This window comes from Elgaria multicarinata, chromosome 3 (assembly GCF_023053635.1).
Source record: "Elgaria multicarinata webbii isolate HBS135686 ecotype San Diego chromosome 3, rElgMul1.1.pri, whole genome shotgun sequence".
NCBI classification, from domain to species: Eukaryota; Metazoa; Chordata; class Lepidosauria; order Squamata; family Anguidae; genus Elgaria; species Elgaria multicarinata.
Genome location: NC_086173.1, coordinates 154,393,305 through 154,412,869, shown reverse-complemented (window position 1 = coordinate 154,412,869; position 19,565 = coordinate 154,393,305).

Genomic DNA, 19,565 nt, shown 5'->3' with positions numbered 1-19,565 from the left:
CTAGTATAGCTCCTGCAGTTTTAATTGTTGTGATGAAGAGGGAATTCCTACAGGTGCTGCATGCATACAAATGACCCCTGCTGAAATTCCCTTTTCTACACAATTGTTAAAGATACAAGAGCCCTGTCCTCCTTTCCATATAGTCACCCTAGGATATCAGGACTACAAGAGGGCTGACATCAAGGACAGGCATAGCTCAACTGAAAACTTTTATTTTTTCTACAGCTTTCAGAACTTGATTTTGTTCTTACTTTTACACTGTTCGTTTTATTGTCCCCTGTGCCTATTTGGTGCATTCTCTTCCCTTTCTTATTATTTTATTATGATTTTATTTAGGGTGACCATATGAAAAGGAGGACAGGGCTCCTGTTTCTTTAACAGTTGTACTGAAAAAAGAATTTCAGCAGGTGTCATTTGTATATATGGAGAACCTGGTGAAATTCCCTCTTCATCACAACAGTTAAAGGTACAGGGGCTATACTAGAGTGACCAGATACAAAAGAGGGCAGGGCACCTGCAGCTTTAACTATTGTGATGAAGAGGGAATTTCACCAGGTTCTTCATATATACAAATGACACCTGCTGAAATTCCTTTTTCTACGCAACTGTTAAAGATACAGGAGCCCTGTCCTCCTTTTAATATGGTCACCCTATTTTATTAGAATGTAAGCCTATGTGGTAGGGTGTTGCTGTTTTATTCTTTTACTATGTACAGCACCATGTACATTGATGGTGCTATATTAATAATAATAAAATAATAATAATAATAATAATAATAATAATAATAATAATAATAATAGCTGAGCAATTGTCAAGGACCCATATTTCAGCAGGGGCCTACTGACAAAAGCCTCCTAGAGTTGCCCCTCCTCTTCACCATGGCAACCTGCTTGTTCTCCTGCCTCTTGCTCTGGCTCAGGCCACAGTGGTGGTGAGAAAGGAGGTGCAGCCAATGAGGGCCACAGCCTACTTCCTCATGGGCTCTCTGCCTGTCAAGCAAGCATTAGCAATGATGAGAGAGGGTGAGGAGCAACAGCAGCTAGTGAAAATGGCGGTGAGAAAGGAGACTCACACTGAGGGGACCACTGAGGGTGTCATGCCCAATGGCTCTCAAAAACCTGGAGCTGGCTCTGGCCAGGCCCCTGTCATGTCTAGCCCTGCTCCCCCTGAGTTAAAAGAAAGTGAAGTAGAGGAGTCAGCGTCACAAACAGGCCAGCCTGTACCAGTGGGGGAGAAAGCTCTTACAGGCTCTTCTCCAGCTGGTGAACTCTCTCCAGAGCTTATCTGTACGCCACCCTGAGATCTTATTGATATAGGGCAGGATATAAATGAGTGTGGGCTGTTGTTGAATCATGAGTTATTGTCTGAATGAAGGGCATTTTCTACAGGGTGGCTTGTTAACCACGCCGTGTGACTAATTTTTCTCAAACAAGCCACCTTGAGAACGCATAGTCTGTTGTTGGTCTGTTCAGGGTGGTTAACAAGCCGGAGAATAAAAAATAGCCAAAGGCAAGGGCGGAACCAAATGATCTTCTACAATAATATTATTAGTAAAAGTTTTATTAAAGTGCCAGGTGCCTATGCATTTCAAACGCAGTTGCGTTCTTCCTCAGGGCTTTATCTAAAAAACAAAGAAATCCTTTGTATTATAATATTTACAATTAGAGGAATTTTCCAAGTAACTGTACCTTAAAAATTTATAATATCTCGTTAGAAAAACTTTAAAACAATATGTATAACAAGACATACAAACTGCAAACAAAAAAGATGTAACACATCATCATTCAGCCAATTGGAGTACCTATGCAAAGTATAACAATCAGGAACAAATCATCTATGTTACATTAATAAACAACGGTATTTCCTTACAACATTAGTGCAGTCGTCTGCAAAAGCTGCTAGGCTGGCATGATACAGAAAGAAGTGAGATATATAGGGAAAAGAGACCTTGACAACTAGTTGGAAACAGCTGTTTCTTATAACAATGCGGATAGTTCCAAGGATTCATTGAGGCCAGAGGGACTGATCGCATTACGCCTGATGATCCATCTGGCCTCTCTCTCTAAAAGGATCCTTTCAGATTTATTCTTGATTGTTTCTATAACCCAGAATGATAAATCCTTTAATCAATGTGATTTCTCTTTCCAATGGTGAACTAATGGTGCTCCTTCTATTCCACATTTGATCTTGCTCATATGCTCACCTATCCTGGTTTTAACACTTCTTGTAGTTTTGCCAATATATAGTTTATTACAGGGACAGATTATGCCATATACAACAAATCCTGTGTTGCACATGGTAAAATCTTTCAAAGGATACTCTTTGTTATCTGTTGGATTAACAAAGTGTTTTAATTTGAGAGAATGACTGCAATATTTACAATGTCCACATGGAAAATGTCCTGCAGGTGGACCTGATCCTGGTAGAAGGGACTGCGTAGTCAAGGTTGTAATTGTTTTAGTTGTATTACTTCTAATTATACGGTCCCCTATGCTTTGTGTTCTTCTGTATGCAATATAGGGTTTCTCATGACAACCCATGACATCCTTCACTAAAAACCAGTATTTATTTATAGAGCGTCTTAAAGACATACTAACATTGTTGAATGGTAAACTGCAAATCAATCTGTTATTAATCTTTTTTGGTTTAGACCTCAAAAGGGTGCTTCTATCTATATTGTTTACTTTTTCCTTAGCTCCTGATATGCACTTTTCTGAGTATCCTCTCTGTAAACACTGCTGTTGTAAAGTCCAAGATTCCTTTTCATAATCCGATTCCCTAGTGCAGTTTCTTCTAATCCTAATCAATTGGCCATATGGGATATTATCCCTAATATGTTTGGGGTGTGAGCTATCATACCTTAAGAGCTTGTTTTTAACTGTGGGCTTTCTATATAGTTTGGTACATAATTTCTCACCTTCTTTTTCTACAGATATGTCTAGAAAATTAACTTGTTGTACATTACTGTTCATTTCAAATTTAATGTTGTCTGTTCTGTTATTTAACCATTTCCAAAACAGGATCAACTCTTCTCTGTTCCCTTGCCATATAAGAAACACATCATCAAGGGAACAGAGAAGAGTTGATCTGTCCCTGTAATAAACTATATATTGGCAAAACTACAAGAAGTGTTAAAACCAGGATTGGTTCCGCCCTTGCCTTTGGCTATTTTTCACTCCCCTACGGGGTTTTCCTTGCTTTCGCACCGGTTAACAAGCCCCCCTGCTGTATTCAGATAACACAATAACCCACAGTTCAAAAACAAACCACAGTTGAACAACAAGCCACACTCAATCACTGAGTGTGGATTAACGTGTTGTGTGAACCCAAATCTGTTTATCTTTAAGGGGCCACAAAATTATTTGTTGTTTTTGCTGCAACATATTAACACAGCTGTCCCACTGGAATACTGGGAAATTGTGAAAAACTCTGCAACCCCATTCTAAACAAATCACCTATGCACCCCGATTTCTTCAATAGATCTTTCACCTGAATGGCCAGTCAGCAAGGTCTCGGTTTCCTCAGAAATCTGATGATCCTTTGCCCATGGTTCCTTCTCTTCTTTTACCTTTATCTTCATGTCAGGGAGTCCTAAACAAGAGAAAGATGTCACAAGATGAAGTATGAATACGCCAGTCTCAAGTGGCTGACGGTAAACTGATTTCTAAGCAAATGTTAATGTTGTTTCAACCAGTTCTCCCTCATGATTTGCTCAAGCTGACTTTCTGCCTCCACTGAGAGAAGAAGTTAAAACCCAAGCCCCCCCCCCCCCCGAATCCAGAATTAGAAAAAACAGGGGTTCCCATACAGCTTCAATGATCATGTGAACTAATTTAAAAAACCTTTCCAATGAAGGGCGCGCATTGGATTAGAAAATGACATTGCCTGTAAACTACAGGAAAAGTGCCAAATGGGTAGAAGTAAATACAGTAGTTTAAAACATACCCATGCTGTCCCTAAACTATCTGGGCCCTGAATATTTGAAGAACTGTCTTCGCCCACGTGAACCAACCCACACATTATACTCTTCCTCAGAGACCCTAAAATAAAATACATTTTTATTAGATTTATATAGAGTTGGAGGGGTCTTTGAAGCTGTCTAGTCTGACCCTCGGCGCCATGCTGGAAATCCAGAGTTAGAGCATCCTCAAGAGGTGGCCGTTCAGCCTTTGTTGAAAGCCTTCCAGCGAGGAAAAGACCTCCACTCCCCGAGGCAACTGATTCCACTGTAAAACTGCTCTGAGATACCTTGCCTCAATCTGGGGTGAGCTATAGCCTGTGACACCGATTCTGAGTCAGAGGGGGGGACACAGTAGAGCCAGGCCCAGCTACGGGAAGCTAGATGCCTGAGAATTCAGTTTATTACTGGCTTACGAGCCGGGAAGGGTTGAGACTCAGGACACTGATATAGTTTATTTTCTACATCTAGGAGGCCTGACCTTGATGGAGACCTCTGCCTCTCGACCGGGGGCATCTGTTTATGGGAACAGGATAGCAGGGGGGAAATTCTCTGCAGGAAAGGGGGCCTCTGGGGTGTGTCCTAAGATGTGTCACCAACTAAAGAGGCTGGAACAGAGGCACCCAGTGAGGCTCAGCACACGTTTGCAAGCTAGGTTGCTTTGCTAGGATTGAATGTTCAAGTGTTTATGACATCTTGTGTTTCAGATACGTGACTCTTGTTCCCCTGTTTTAACTAGATTGCTTTTGTAATAATTTGAATTGTAGTTATTTTAATCTGCTGGTCAGTGACTCTTGTCTTCCTGTTCTTAATTTGGCTTGCTCTTATAATTACTGAATTTCTAGTTATTTTTAATCTGCTGGTCTATGACCGTAATAAAATTATGTGGTTTGATTTGTCCGAGAGTGAGCTTTAGAGGCCATTTTCTGCTATTTCAACTAGAGCAACAGGCAGTAGAATTTGCTAGAAGCAAAGTCTTTGCAGCCTCGAAAGCTTCAAAGCCAGTGTGGTATAGTGGCTAAAGTGTTGGACTGAGAGTCGGGAGATCCGGGTTCTAGTCCCCACTCGGCCATGGAAACCCACTGGGTGACTCTGAGCCAGTCACAGACTCTCAGCCCAACCTACCTCACAGGCTTGTTGTTGTGAGGATAAAATGGAGAGGAGGATTATGTACGCCACCTTGGGTTCCTTGGAGGTAAAAAGGTGGGATATAAATGCAATAATAAATAAAATAAACAAATACTTGGTTTTGCTGGAACTATAAACTCATTTGTATTTATTCTGCGTGCTGAGCCCCGGGCTGGCTGGGTCTTTTGCCGAGATGCACATAAACTGGTAAAGTGCTGGTATTAACATTTAAAGTCCTAAACGGGCTTGGGGCCAGGTTATCTGAAGGAGCGCCTCCTCCCCTATGTACCTCCTCCCCTAAGGTCATCCTCAGGGGCCCTTCTCCGCGAGCCCCTGCCAAAGGAAGTGAGGCAGTGGCTACCAGGAGGAGGGCCTTCTCTGCTGTGGCACCCCGGCTGTGGAATGAGCACCCTAAGGAGGTTCGCTTGACACCCACATTATATGCTTTTAGATGCCAGGTGAAGACCTTTTTATTCTCCCAGCATTTTAACAGTCTATAAATAAATTTTAACATGGTGTTTTAAAGCTGTAATTTTGCATTGCTGCTGTTTTTATCTGGTTGAGCTTTTACATTGTATTTTATATTATGGTTTTATGCTGTTGCTTTATATTTTGAATGGTTTTAATTTTTGCGAACCGCCCAGAGAGCTCCGGCTTTTGGGCGGTATAGAAATGTAATAAAGAAATAAAGAAATAAACTGATTTCCAGGGCAGATTACAAATGGTTAAAAGAATACAATGCAAAAAAACAACAACCCAAATGGCACAGGATATATGAAAATAGCCATAAAAACAAAAAGCCAAAGGCTCAGTTCAGACAACACATAAGTCAACCGTGGTTTTAGAACTCCACGGTGGAGTTTTTACGCCACTGTTGAGAAATGTGTTGTCTGGGCAGGAAAACTCCGTGCAATGGTGGACAGCTTTTTTGGGAAAACACTCCACACAGAATATCCACACTGTGCAGAGGAGAGTTCCTGCACAACCGTAGTGTGGCGGGCTCAGTGCAGTTTTACGTTGTGTCGAGTTGACTTTTCGCACTGGCTACAGAGTTCTCGGGCAAGAGCGGCGAAAGGAAGGAATGCCACTCTAGAAGTGCCACCAGGATTGGTTTTTTTTGGAACAATGGTTGATGGGATACCATCGGGAGGACCAGGGGAGGAGAGAGGGCAGAGGACTGTCAATCAAACGTTAGGATGGATTTTACTCCACTCAACAGTAGCCCACAGTCATACAATGGTGGATTTAGAACATGTTGTATGGGGAATACCCCCTAAAAACTCAACCGTTGAGTGGAGTTTTCACACTGCATTGACTAATATGTTGTCTGAACTGAGCCAAAGTCTCTAAAATGCCTTGGAGAAAAGAAAGCCCTATGAAGAGAGACTGAAAGAACTGGGCATGTTTAGCCTGAAGAAGAGAAGATTGAGGAGAGACATGATAGCACTCTTCAAATACTTAAAAGGTTGTCACACAGAGGAGGGCCAGGATCTCTTCTCAATCCTCCCAGAGTGCAGGACACAGAATAACGGGCTCAAGTTAATGGAAGCCAGATTCCAGCTGGACATCAGGAAAAACTTCCTGACTGTTAGAGAAGTACGACAATGGAACCAGTTACCTAGGGAGGTGGTGGGCTCTCCCACACTAGAGGCATTCAAGAGGCAGATGGACAAGCATCTTTCGGGGATGCTTTAGGGTGGATTCCTGCATTGAGCAGGGGGTTGGACTCGATGGCCTTGTAGGCCCCTTCCAGCTCTGCTATTCTATGATTCTATAACTCATAACTGCTCATTCCAAGATGTCCCTCAAAAGCTCTTTAACATCTACTCCCTTCCCAAGGTGAACGGCCGCAGAACGGCTCTACTATTCTATGATAAAGGTTTTTGCCTCCTACTAAAAAATTAACAATGTAGGCACCAGGCAAGCCTTCGTAGGGAGTTAAACTCACTTGTGTGAACGCTTAATTGCAAGAGTTTAGCCTGGTGGAGCATCTTCTCGGCTGGCACTCAGCAGCAGGGTCAATTCTGGATGCTGTGTGTGTTGTGTCTGTGATTTTGTAAAACAGGAGTTGGCAACAAATACTGAATGTGCTCTTTACGCACCAAAAATGAATTGAGCCCGGCCCATACCTGAGTGAGCACCAGGGAAGATTTCACTTTCCACAGAGCCCTGGTGATTCAGGGCCCACAGCTCTTCCTCCTCTTCCTCTTTCACATTTATTGTCGTACCAGGATACCCTAATCAAGAGAAAGGCATAAGGAGAAGAGGTAAGGATTGATAATGGTGGTGGAAGAATGGTGACTAGCTTCTGTTCAAATGACAGAGGTTGCCCAAATATCGGTCTAATGCTTTCGAATCATCTGGCTTCTGAACCACAGAATCCAGGTGCAGAAATTTCCAGTGGAGGCTGGTGGCTCCGATTTAGTTGGGGCTGAGATACCATTCTGGGTTTTAGTCAGAACCAGACAGAGCTCTAAAGGAGCTGAACCATATCACGCAAAATGGGTGATACATCTTGGAGAGCTGCTTTAGAATTCTGGCTGGTTCTGACTGAAACCCAGAATGGAATCACAGATCCACCCAAATTAGAGTCACCAGCTTCCACGCCTTTCCCCCTTGCCTTGGTTAGAATTTGGGCCTATGCATCCATCCTCCTTCTCTATAAGGGGTGGCTACTTATCAAAACATGAAAGCCAGTGTGATGTAGTAGTTTGCCATTGATGCCTGTGCAGGTGGATGCATCAGTTATATCTGTAAATAAACAAGGTTAATTATCACTGTCCATCCCTGAATGTATATCTTGTAGTTGTGTGCTTTGGGCACTGTATATATCAGATCATTCAACTACTGCCTTCCTTTTTTTGAAAGTTAGTGTATCATCTGAACAGGGTCATAGCGATTCAGGCCCTTAGCCCTTCTAGCTCAATGCTGTCAACACTGACGGGCAGCACTCCAGAGTTTCAGGCAGGGGTCTTTTCCCAGCCCTACCCGGAAATCTGAGGAACCGGGGACCTTCTGCATGCAAAGAACCAAAGAAGCACATGTGGGATTGTTCAGCATGAATAGTCAAAGGCAAACTAGTTCAAAATGTACAAGAGATGCTGTCTAAATTATGTAGCTATCTATAATCATGAATATTCTGTGCACCTATGCCTCACCTGAGTGGGCGTCTGGGGAAGTCTTGAGGTTCTCTGGTCCCTGGGGATCTCGAATGCATTGTCCCGTCTCTTCTTCCATCACATCTGGAACCTCTGAACAGGAGAAAGATGCAATAAATGATGCTCAGGAGATTTTGGCCTCCTGGGATGGCAGGAAAGATCATAGATTGATTCTATACAAATCCCAGAGTTTTGCCTCCTAAAACAGAACGATTTATGCATTTAATGTTTTTGTTCTCTCAACCAAACAATGCTTTGATTGAATTTCTCTTTATCCCAATATCAATCGTTCGGAAACCCAGAGCTCTTCCCTTTGTTAAAGCGGGAAAACCAAATCTGCTCTGGAAATGTAAAGCCTGCTTGAGGGCAAGAGAAATGCATGCAATCCTAACAAATTTATTATCTCTAGTATGTTGGGTTCTAGTGATGGAATTCAGTCCAGAGCAACTGTGAAAATGCAGCAGCCTTTTGCCCAGATTTTGCCAGTCCAAAGTCTTGAACTGTACAGAGCTATTTTCTAGGCTACTCTTTCCCAGCTGTGCATCCTCAGGTTTTCTTGGATTACAATTCCCATCAGCCCCAGCCAGCATGAGGATACTCAAAAAGGTGGCTTACACGGTTTCACCCACTCCACTTTCTCTTCACAACCCTATAATCCTTAGTTTAGGCTGACAGAGAGAATGTCTTGGACCAAGGTCACAAAGTGACACTTCACGACTGCGTGTGGATTTGAACCTGGATTTCTGTGGTCTTCTTCCAAAACTTTAGCCACTCCGCTACAGTGGCTGAAGGTTGGCTAGGATGGTGACCGCACATATGCATTTCAGTTGCCATCCTGCAAGAGGGCTTGGTGGTCTTCAGGCTTGTGGGATCTACTTTGCTTTTCAACAGAAGCCCAAAATCCACCAAATGGAAGCAGGAGCAAAAGAATTAAAGAATTCTGAACCCAGGAATTCGTTTTGAGTACCAGAACTGAATGGAGCTCCCAATAATTCCGCTCAAAACTCCACTTTTGGCCACCACTATATCCCCACAGAACAATTTGGGTGTGTGTGGGGGGGGGGGAAGAGTTTATTTTGTTGTTGCCAAAACAACTGGGAGTCAGAAATCCTTACTGGTGTATTGCAAATCACCCGGAGATCTACCAGGCGATCCCGACTTTCCCAACCCCTGCTCTGGAAGGCTCTGCTGTCCACACATCTCCTTTCCTGCCCAGCCTGAAAGCTGCTCTCACCCGGATTCCTTCAAGCAACGGGATCCTCAGTGGCTTCCTGGCTCAGCCGATCCCTCCGTTTGGCTGCACCAGCAATTCTCACTGCCTCTCCGCCATGGCGATTTCCAAGAGGGCAGCAGGGGTGCGCATTTTTTTAAACCAAATCGAGACCTTTCTCTCTCCCCCCACCGCTCCCCGCTCCCCTTCTCCACAATCTCTCCTATATCGCTCAATGGGGAGGGCTTTGCGGCTTCTTTGTTTTCCGCTTCCCACCATGTGATCGGAGCAGAGCCAAAAACTCTCTCGCAATGCGAAATCCTCGCAAGCGAAAAACCCTCCCACTCGGCTACCTGAGCGCATGGATGGAGCAAGGGTGGATGTGCTGGACCAGCGATTGCTTCGGGCTGGCAACTGGGTACCTGCCGGGGCGGAATTCTAATTGGGGCGTAGGGGAGGGAGAGAGTCTTCCTAGCATTTTGGCTTAGGCAGGTTTATTCTGAAACAAGCCCCATGGAGTTCAATAGGGTTTGCTCCCACGCCTATGCATAAGGAGAGGGTTGCACGGCTGCCTCCTGAATCTTAGGCTTCGTTACTTGGGAGTAATCAGAGGCAGTAAGCCTATTTAAAGCGGTTGCTGGGGAACATGGGTAGGACGCTGCTGTGGCACCCACGTCCTGCTTATGGATCCCTGGTCGACAGCTGGTTGGCCAAAGTGTGAACAGAGTGCCGGACTAGATGGAGCCTTGGTCTGATCCAGCAGGGCTCTTCTTAGGTTCTTAAGTCTATTGAACTCTGCGAGGCTTACTTAGAATCATAGAATAGCAGAGTTGGAAGGGGCCTACAAGGCCATCGAGTCCAACCCCCTACTCAATGCAGGAATCCACCCTAAAGCATCCCTGACAGACGCTTGTCCAGCTGCCTCTTCTGAGTAAAGCAGCACAGGTTCAGGCTGCGGGTGTTTTTGTCCCCTTTCCTGCACCCTCTCGGATTCCTCTGGGCAGGGTGACCTTGGGTGACCTTTCCTGATGGATAACGGGTAAAATCCATCATCATCATCATCATCATCATCATCTATTTCTTGCCCGCCTGTCCACTTGGATTGAGGCAGGGAACAACAGTGAATATAATAAAACACATAAAAGCTGATTAAAAACATAGTATACATGATTAAAACATCCTAAAAACATTCTAAAACATAAACCCTAATCCATTTAAATAAATAGATTTAACTTAGTCATGACTAAACAAAGCCCCATTCATTTCAATGGGCTATGTAAGACTATTTATTTATTTATTGCATTTCTATACCGCCCAATAGCCAAAGCTCTCTGGGCGGGTCACAAAATAACTACTGGCTAAGGTGTTGGACTGGGAGTTGGGAGATCAGGGTTCCAGTCCCCACTCGGCCATGGAAACCCACTGGGTGACTTTGGGCCAGTCACAGACTCTCAGCCCAACCTACCTCACAGGATTGTTGTTAGGATAACGTGGAGAGGAGGAGGATTGTGTATACTGCCTTGGGTTCCTCGGAGGAAAAAAGACGGGATATAAATGTAATAAATAAATAAATTATGATGGATTTTACCAGAGGATAACAGGAAAGTTGGGAGAAGCCATGTGCGCTACTTTGAGCTTTTAGGAGGATAAACAGCCTACAAATGTAATCAAACAAAATTGGCGGTCTTTTTTTCATTAGTGAGCCTCAATATTCAGAACACATTTTACTTTTTTAAAAAACCTTTCAAAATAATAGATCTACACTAAATTCCAGAGGGGTAGCCATGTTCAGGGCTGGCCCTACCATTAGGGAGAGCAAGGCAGCTGATTTGGGGTTTCATAAAAGGGGCAGCAAATTGTTAAGAGCGTTATTATTCTTGTATTTCTACTGTCGGAGCGGGAGAGGTGCTTGTGGGATTTTTCAGCCTTTGTTGCCAGAATAACCTGACCAGCCTCGGGGACTGTGCACTTTGACTTGGGGATTGGGGTGGGCACTGTTCTGACATGTGGTGCTCTGCCTCAGACAGCAAAATGTCTTGGGATAGCACAGGCCGTGTCAGTCTGTTGCAGCGAAAAGGATAGGAGTCTTGTGGTACCTCAAGAACAGAGGGATTTGAGGTTTATAAGATTATGGTTTTATTGTAAATCCGGTGTGGGATACATGGTGACTATGGGCACCAAGGTGTCCCTGCACCTTTCTTGGTGCTCTCTAATGTCCTCTACCCTTCCTAGTTGTTGTTTTTAATTAATATTTTCTTACCAGCAGAGATCACTTCAAAGCAAAGTGAAGGCCCTGGGATGCTGCTATCTTCATTTCCAACAAAGGCTTCTGGGCTACATGGTGGGGCTCAGAGATGTTCATTAGAAATGAAGGTGGTGGGTGCCCATGGCTGCCAGTTTGTGGCGGTGCCCAGCACAGGTTCTTAAATTGCCAAATTATGCCCATTTTAAATTGCTGTTCATCACCTTGATGGCTCTTCAGAAGAAAAAGAAAGAAAGGTGGTATATCACAGAATAGCAGAGTTGGAAGGGGCCTACAAGGCCATCGAGTCCAACCCCCTGCTCAGTGCAGGAATGTCTGAAACAAATAAATAAAGTGCCACAGGACTTATATTTATGCAAGAGCTGCTGTAGGTTTTTAATTGACGGATTAATCAACTAAGAAGTTTCAGAGGAGGGACCAGAACTAAGTGGTAACGTGTGCAGAGGAAACCATGGCCAATCTCAGTTAAATAAAAGGGTCAGGTGGTAGGTAATATAGAAGACCCTCTATTTGAGTCCCTGGACAGCTGCTGCCAGTCAGAGCAAACAGATGACTAAATTGCATGGAAACAGCCTTGGTTGACCGTTATGGGCCCTGTTCAGACAACACTCTAAACCATGCTGCTTAACCACAAAATGGTTTGTAGTTAAGCAGCATGGTTTAGCGTGTTGTCTGAACGGGGCCATAGTGACTTATGCCAGGAGGGACATTGTTGAATGTGACCTTGTTGAATCCACTTGACCTCTCAACAGCTTTTGCTACCACTGACCATTGTATCCTTCCAGGGTGTATGTCTGAGTTGGGACTGGGAAACATTAGATTCCCTCAATGTTGATTACTCTTTCGTATTTTTTCCACCTCAGCAAAGTTCTCTAGAGCGCTATGGATTCTTTATCACAACAATAAAATGATGTTAATCTCTTGAAGAAAAAGGTGGCTTTTTCTTTGACTATTTCATTCATAAACCTAGTTCACACGTAATGGCAATCTTGGGTTAGTTAAGATCTAGTGAGCTTACCTCTCAGAAACAGAAGGGGCACCATACCTAACCTATAATTTGTTGTCAGGCTATTATTTTTATTCTATTTATTTATTGCATTTTTATACTGCCCAACAGCTGAAGCTCCCTGGGCGATTCACAGGTTTGTTTAACCCTTAAACAACCCAGAGTGTCTGGGCTTGGACACTACACTAGTAATCTCTGAACAGACTAATTGTACACTGTTAATTGAAAGTAGAAATGATGAGCACGCCTGCTAATGAAATAAAGAATGCTTGCTGAAAGACAATTATTATTATTATTATTATTATTATTATTATTATTATTATTATGTATTTATTTATTTATTTATATAGCACCATCAATGTACATGGTGCTGTACAGATTACACAGTAAAAAGCAAGACCCTGCCGCATAGGCTTACAATCTAATAAAGTTGTAGTAAACAATAAGGAGGGAAAGAGAATGCAAAGAGGCACAGGGAAGTGTAAACAGGCACTGGGTAGGGTGAAGCTAAACAGTATAGAGTCAGAGCACAAAAAATGTTTAAAAAGCCTGAGATACTTTTGTCGCCTTGTCACTATGTGCTGCCGCTGCTCAGAATATCATTTAGTGAGGTTTGACTTGTAGCGCAGTGGATAAGAGACAAAGCTTGACAGCAAAGCCATTCTCAATAGATAGGGTAGCAGGTGATATTTTGAAAAAACTTTTGATAAGTTATAGCTTTGAGAAGCTGTGCTCATCGCTGGCAACTGTAATTGGGAACATCAGGAGAATTCGTAGCGCTACTCAGACCATCTCATTATCAAGGCATGAAGATCCCATTGCTCCAACAAATTTCTTGCAAACTTCCCATTGCAAGAACATTTCTTCATGCGACCCATACTGGGTCTGCTGGTTTGTTTTGCACTTTCTATCCTGAGCCCCGAACATTTTTGGGAAGTCATTTTCAGAGCACACTAATCGAGACTCTTGCGTATGCTGCTGTGGTATAGTGGTATTATAGTGGTACCTACGAAGCTGCTTTATACTGAAACAGACCTTTGATCCATCCAGCCCAGTATTGTCAACACTGACTGGCAGCAGCTCTCCAGGGTGGGATTCTTTCCTTGCCCTACCTGGAGAAGTCAGGGATTAAACCCTGGGACCTTCCACATGCCAAGCATGTAGAATAATAGAGTTGGAAGGGGCCCATAAGGCCATCAAGTCCAACCCCTTGCTCAATGCAGGAATCCACCTGAAAGCATACCTGACAGATGGTTGTCCAGCTGCCTCTTGAAAGCCTCTAGTACAGTGGTTCTCAACCTTCAGAATATAATTCTCCCCTTCCCAAGATAGTCTAACTCAAAAGGTGCATTCCAAATAATATGCATATAATATTGAAAATCTTCCCCCCCTTGTTGAGAACCCATGCTCTAGTATGAGAGAGCCCATGTCCTCCCTAGGTCATTGGTTCCATTGTCATGTACATTGATGGTGCTAAATAAATAAATAAATAAATAAATAAATAATAATAATAATAATAATAATACTCTTAACAGTCAGGAAGTTTTTCCTGATGTCCAGCCAGAATCTGGCTTCCTGTAACTTGAGCCCGTTATTCCGTGTCCCGCACTCTGGGATGATGGAGAAGAGATCCTGGCCCTCCTCTGTGTGACAACCTTTCAAGCACTTGAAGAGTGCTATCATATCTCACCTCAGTCTTCTCAAAGCTAAACATTCCCAGTTCTTTCAGTCTCTCCTCATAGGGCTTTGTTTCCAGACCCCTGATCATCCTCGTTGCCCTCCTCTGAACCCCCTCCAGCTTGTCTGCCTCCTTCTTGAAGTGATGGCTTTAAAAGTGGGGTGGATATCACACTTGCCTGAACTACAAACTGATTGACATGCAAGACAGTTGCTAGGCTTGGTCATGTGATTACTCTACTATTTCAGGGCAATGGTAATTTTCAAAGTTAAAAAAACAAAACACCCGCCAACAAAATTGACCAGGCATTCAATGAGATCTCTGAGCAAGAAAATAATTAGATCAAATGTAACCCACATAGCTCAGAAATGGAATAGTTATGAGTCCAATTAAAAGTGTGGGGCTAGAGCTCTAGGAGAATATACAAGAGGAAAGAGAGCTTTGGGACTTGTGAAGAGAAAACTCTACGAAATCCAGTTGTGGAATCTACAAAGCCCGCTCCTCTTGCTGCTGATTTTTCAACTACATCTCCCAAAAGCCCCTGCTTCCTCAGCCTGACCTGGAAAAGGAAGTGCTCTTCCTCTGGGAAGAAAGGAGCTATGTTAGGAAACAGATGGTAGGAAAGGTCTGGAAAGGGGAGAAGCTACAGCCTGTGAGACTTAACAACTGGAGCAGGAGAGCAGCGGCACTAAATCTATTCAAAGTTAGCTCCGGACCCTTTTCATGGACACTGCTGGGAAAACCTGGGAGCAGTTGGATCTGTTATATTGTTGAGTTTTGCAATCCTGCCCAAGCTACAAAACTTGATAATGTGGCAAGGCTGACAATGGCCCTGTTCAGACGACACGCTAAGCCACGACGGTTAAGCGTTCTGAGCTAACCATGACGGCTTAGCGTGTCATCTGAAGTGAACTGCGTTTTTCCTAACCATGGTGGCTACATAACCATGGTTTAACCATGTGCTGCAAAAGGGTTCGCGCCCCTAACCATGGCTTCGCTTGTCATGCCCCATGGTTAATTGTGGTTAACCAAGAGCTACCATAGAGCTCCTTGGCAAGAGTGGCCAAAACTGTCCTGCTGCTTCTTCCAGATCTCTATGATTGAAATGGGCGATCTCACTTTGGCTATTAGCAGCACCGTCCCTGTCAACAGAATTGTATTGTCTTGGTTTGGGAAAACTGCAAAATGGCCAACAATGCCATTTTGGGTTTTTTTTTTATTATTATTTTTGCGGTTTTCCCGAAGGTTAAAGAACAGTGTGAGGGAGTGGCCAGAGGACTGCAGGGTTCTGCCTGATAGTAGGTGCTAGGGAGTGGTTAGATTAACCACGCTGCAGAGCGTGGTTAAGTGGTTGTCTGGCGGTGGCACACGTAATGGTTAGTGTTAACCACCATGCAGTGTGGTTAGCCTAATCACCCTTCCCCATGCGTTGTCTGAACAGGACGTGTGTGTGTGTGTGAGAGAGAGAGAGAGAGAGAGAGAGAGACACCTAAGGTGCTCCTCATACAAGACACTACTTATCTTTATCTCTGGTGCCATGCCTCAGTTCAGAAGGACTATGTGCAATCACATTTGATTCCTTGCTGGGAGACAGTGTGCGGCTTTCACCCACCCCGGTCCCACCTGAACAAGGACTTTGATCCCAGCTCTTTGAAATGCAGCTGGTAAGCAAAACTCAAGACTTAAAAAGAATGGGAACAATGCCTCTTTTTCTCATTGTTTGCACAGAAAGCTGGCGTGACGTTCTGTCTGCCTTACAAACAGTTCCATTGTCCTGTGATTAAAGTCCGGAATTTGCTTAATCAGGTCTCTGTCCACGGACAGCATCGCCAAGGCGTTGAGCTTGTCCTCTGACATGCTGTTCCGCAAGGAAGTGTTTATCCTCTTCAGAGTGGAGGACGTCTGCTCCGCTTCAGCTGTCATCTTCGGAGTGGTGTTCAGGAGCCTCAGCAATGTCACAGTTTGATCCAAAATTGTCTCCAGATTGTTCTCCGAAAGCATGCACAGCAGTGCGGAAGCATTCTCACAACTGTAGAATTCTTGGCTCTTGTATAAGATAAAGTAAAATAGAAGGCTGTGGTTGAAAATAACAATAGTACAATATGAGTGATAACACTCAACCACAAAGGTACTAAGAAAGTTTTATAGACGAATAGTTCAAAAGATATCACAAATGTACATAAGACAGGCATATAGATAACATTTGCAAGGTGTTCATCAAACATTCATAATGAAGCCTACAATAAGTTAGCATCCATTAAACATTCATGACAAGAATCAATAATCTCATAAATATGCGTCTAATAAATAGTCCAATGAAGACTGAGCATGTTCAGTAAGCATGGAAATTTGGCTGCCTTTTGGAGCGGGTCAAATGTAAAATGGGGGTTGGAAAGAGGGAATGGAATAGAATGGAACAGAGTATCCTGTAAAAGGACATGGGTGACACACTGGCGCCCTGAAGAAATCAATTCTGCACTGCAACATTTTGTTAAAGGGCTCACATCTTATAAATACGGTAGTGTAAGGCTTATTACTAGAGATCTACCAGGCCAATTTTGCTCATTTTTGTTTTAAACTGAAGCTTGAGCAGTGTAGACGTGCAGAAAAAAAATTAAAATTTGAAATAGTTCAAAGCCCGAGCTTTAATAGCAATTAATTCCCCACCCACCCCCGTGCCCAAAAGCAGGGCAGCCCTTCCGCCAGCGGGATGACAGACAGCCTTGTTTGGCCAATCAGTGTGTTGTGAAGGCAGGCCCTGAGTGCAGCCATGCATTTAGGCTTTCGACACCAATGGGGAGCAGGAAGGTGGCCAATCGGGGGTGGGGGGTGCAAGGGAGAAGGTGGGGCCACTCTGCATGCAAATTTCGGAGAGGGGAATCACTATGCATAACCTACATTTGCATTATTCATGAGCCTCTCTGTGGTAAGGAGACTGAAGGGCAAAAATGCAAGAAAGGAGCAGGACTACTAAGGGCCATGACAACATGGGGTTTATACTAGTATCTAAGATTAGACTGGTGAGGAGGGGGAGGAGTGCAAATCAAATGCACAACCTATGTTGGGTTATTCTAAACCATGTTTATTGTGTTGGCAGCTGTTTTGTAACTCATGATAATGCAGAGAAGTTTCCTTTACAGAGCAAAGGAGGGCAGAGTGCTGCTAGCCAGGGTCCGTGACACACACATGTGCACACACACACACACACACTGTAGTACTGGCATGTAAAGTGGCTGGTGCTTTTTTTTAAACCATTCTTGCCCACCGCCTCTGTAGCCTGGTGAAACAACCCATGAACAACCCACAATTCTGGCTTCACACGTAGTGACAACCCATGGTTTAAACAACCCTCAATTCACAATGCAACAACAAGCCATGGGGTCTCTTCATGAGTTGTGTGTGGTGAACAATAGTTAACCCATTGTTCCAGATTCACATGTAATGACAATCCATGATTCAACAAACTATGGTTAATTCGTTTGTTGAATCATGTGAACCAGTTCTCTATGTGCCATGAGTCTATTGATTTGATTGATTTTATTACATTTATATACTGCCCCGTAGCCGAAGCTCTCTGGGCGGTTTACGAAAGTTAAAAACAGTGAACATTTAAATATAGAAAATTTAAAACCATCAAAAACATAAACAGTATAAAAACAACGGTATCCATTTAAGAACTTTCCTGGTTTCTAGCCTCAAACATCTCACATTTCATAGTCCAACAATAAGCCATGGGTTCTCTTCATGGATTGTTCATGGTTAACCAACTATGGTTTATTAGCACAGCTGGGTTCAGACAACACGATAACCCGTGTTTCAACAACAACCCACACTCAAAACGTGGGTATGGGTTATCGCGTTGTCTGACCTCAGTCTGTGAGAGCACTGAATTCAGTCCTGGTTCATTCATCTAGATTTTCATGATTGACCCTCCTTTCTCTGGGGCTTTTCAGCAAAAAACACAGTATCGAAATATTTTGTTTATTCGTTCAGTCGTTTCCGACTCTTCGTGAATAACAGCAAAATATTAAACATGACTTTACCTTTAACTTTGAAGGCTCTGCGTTTTTTCTGTGGCTTTTCTACTGTTTGTACAATACCTAGGAAGTATAGATGCTTATTAATAATAACCACAGCCCCCACCAACTTTAGTACTTAGAAATTAGAGGTCTATCATTAGGTTTGGGATGTTAAATCTAGTTAACATGCCATTCAGAGTTTTTCTACATGAGGCTATTTAATCTGCACGGTTTTGTCCCAGAATTAAGAACTGAGCTCTACACAAAGACTGTTTTCTTTCCTGCTTTTCCTCTATAAAACCCCTAGGTGGCACTGTGGTGTAGCGAATAGTGCAAATGCACAACAGGAAAAAGGCATTTTTTCACTTTCATAACACAATGTTGTTTAAAGAACCTGTAAACAACCAAAAGTAGGGAACAGTGAGGTCACAATAAATGCCTCATGCAGGAAATCTCTTAGATCAGGGATGGCAAACCTCCAGACCGCAGGACAAATCCAGCCTGCAGTTTCCTCATACTACCTGCATAGGCTTCAGCTAAAATCGTGTAAACGAGGACGCCGATCTCACGATCATAAAATTGTGAGATCGTCGCCTTTCTACCCCCCTCGTCTAGCCATGGCCTAAAAGGATCTCTCCAAACTGGAGGAATGGGCATTAAAATAGGGTGACCCTATGAAAAGGAGGACAGGGCTCCTGTATCTTTAACAGTTGTATTGAAAAGGGAATTTCAGCAGGTGTCATTTGTATATATGGGGAACCTGGTGAAATTCCCTCTTCATCAAAACAGTTAAAGCTGCAGGTGCCTTGCCCTCTTTTAAATCTGGTCACTCTAGTATAGCTCCTGCAGGTTTAACTGCTGTGATGAAGAGGGAATTTCACCAGGTTCTCCATATATACAAATGACACCTGCTGAAATTCCCTTTTCTATGCAACCGTTAAAGATACAGGAGCCCTGTCCTCCTTTTCGTATGGTCACCCTAATTAAAATGGCAAATGCAGTTCAATGTAAACAGGTGTAAAGTCTCAACTTCTCACATACGCTGGTGAGTTCTGAGATTGTGATGGATAATCTGATTCAGTGTGCAGCTGTCGTGAAAAAAGCAAATTCCATATCGGGGATCATTAGGAAAGGGTTCGAAAATA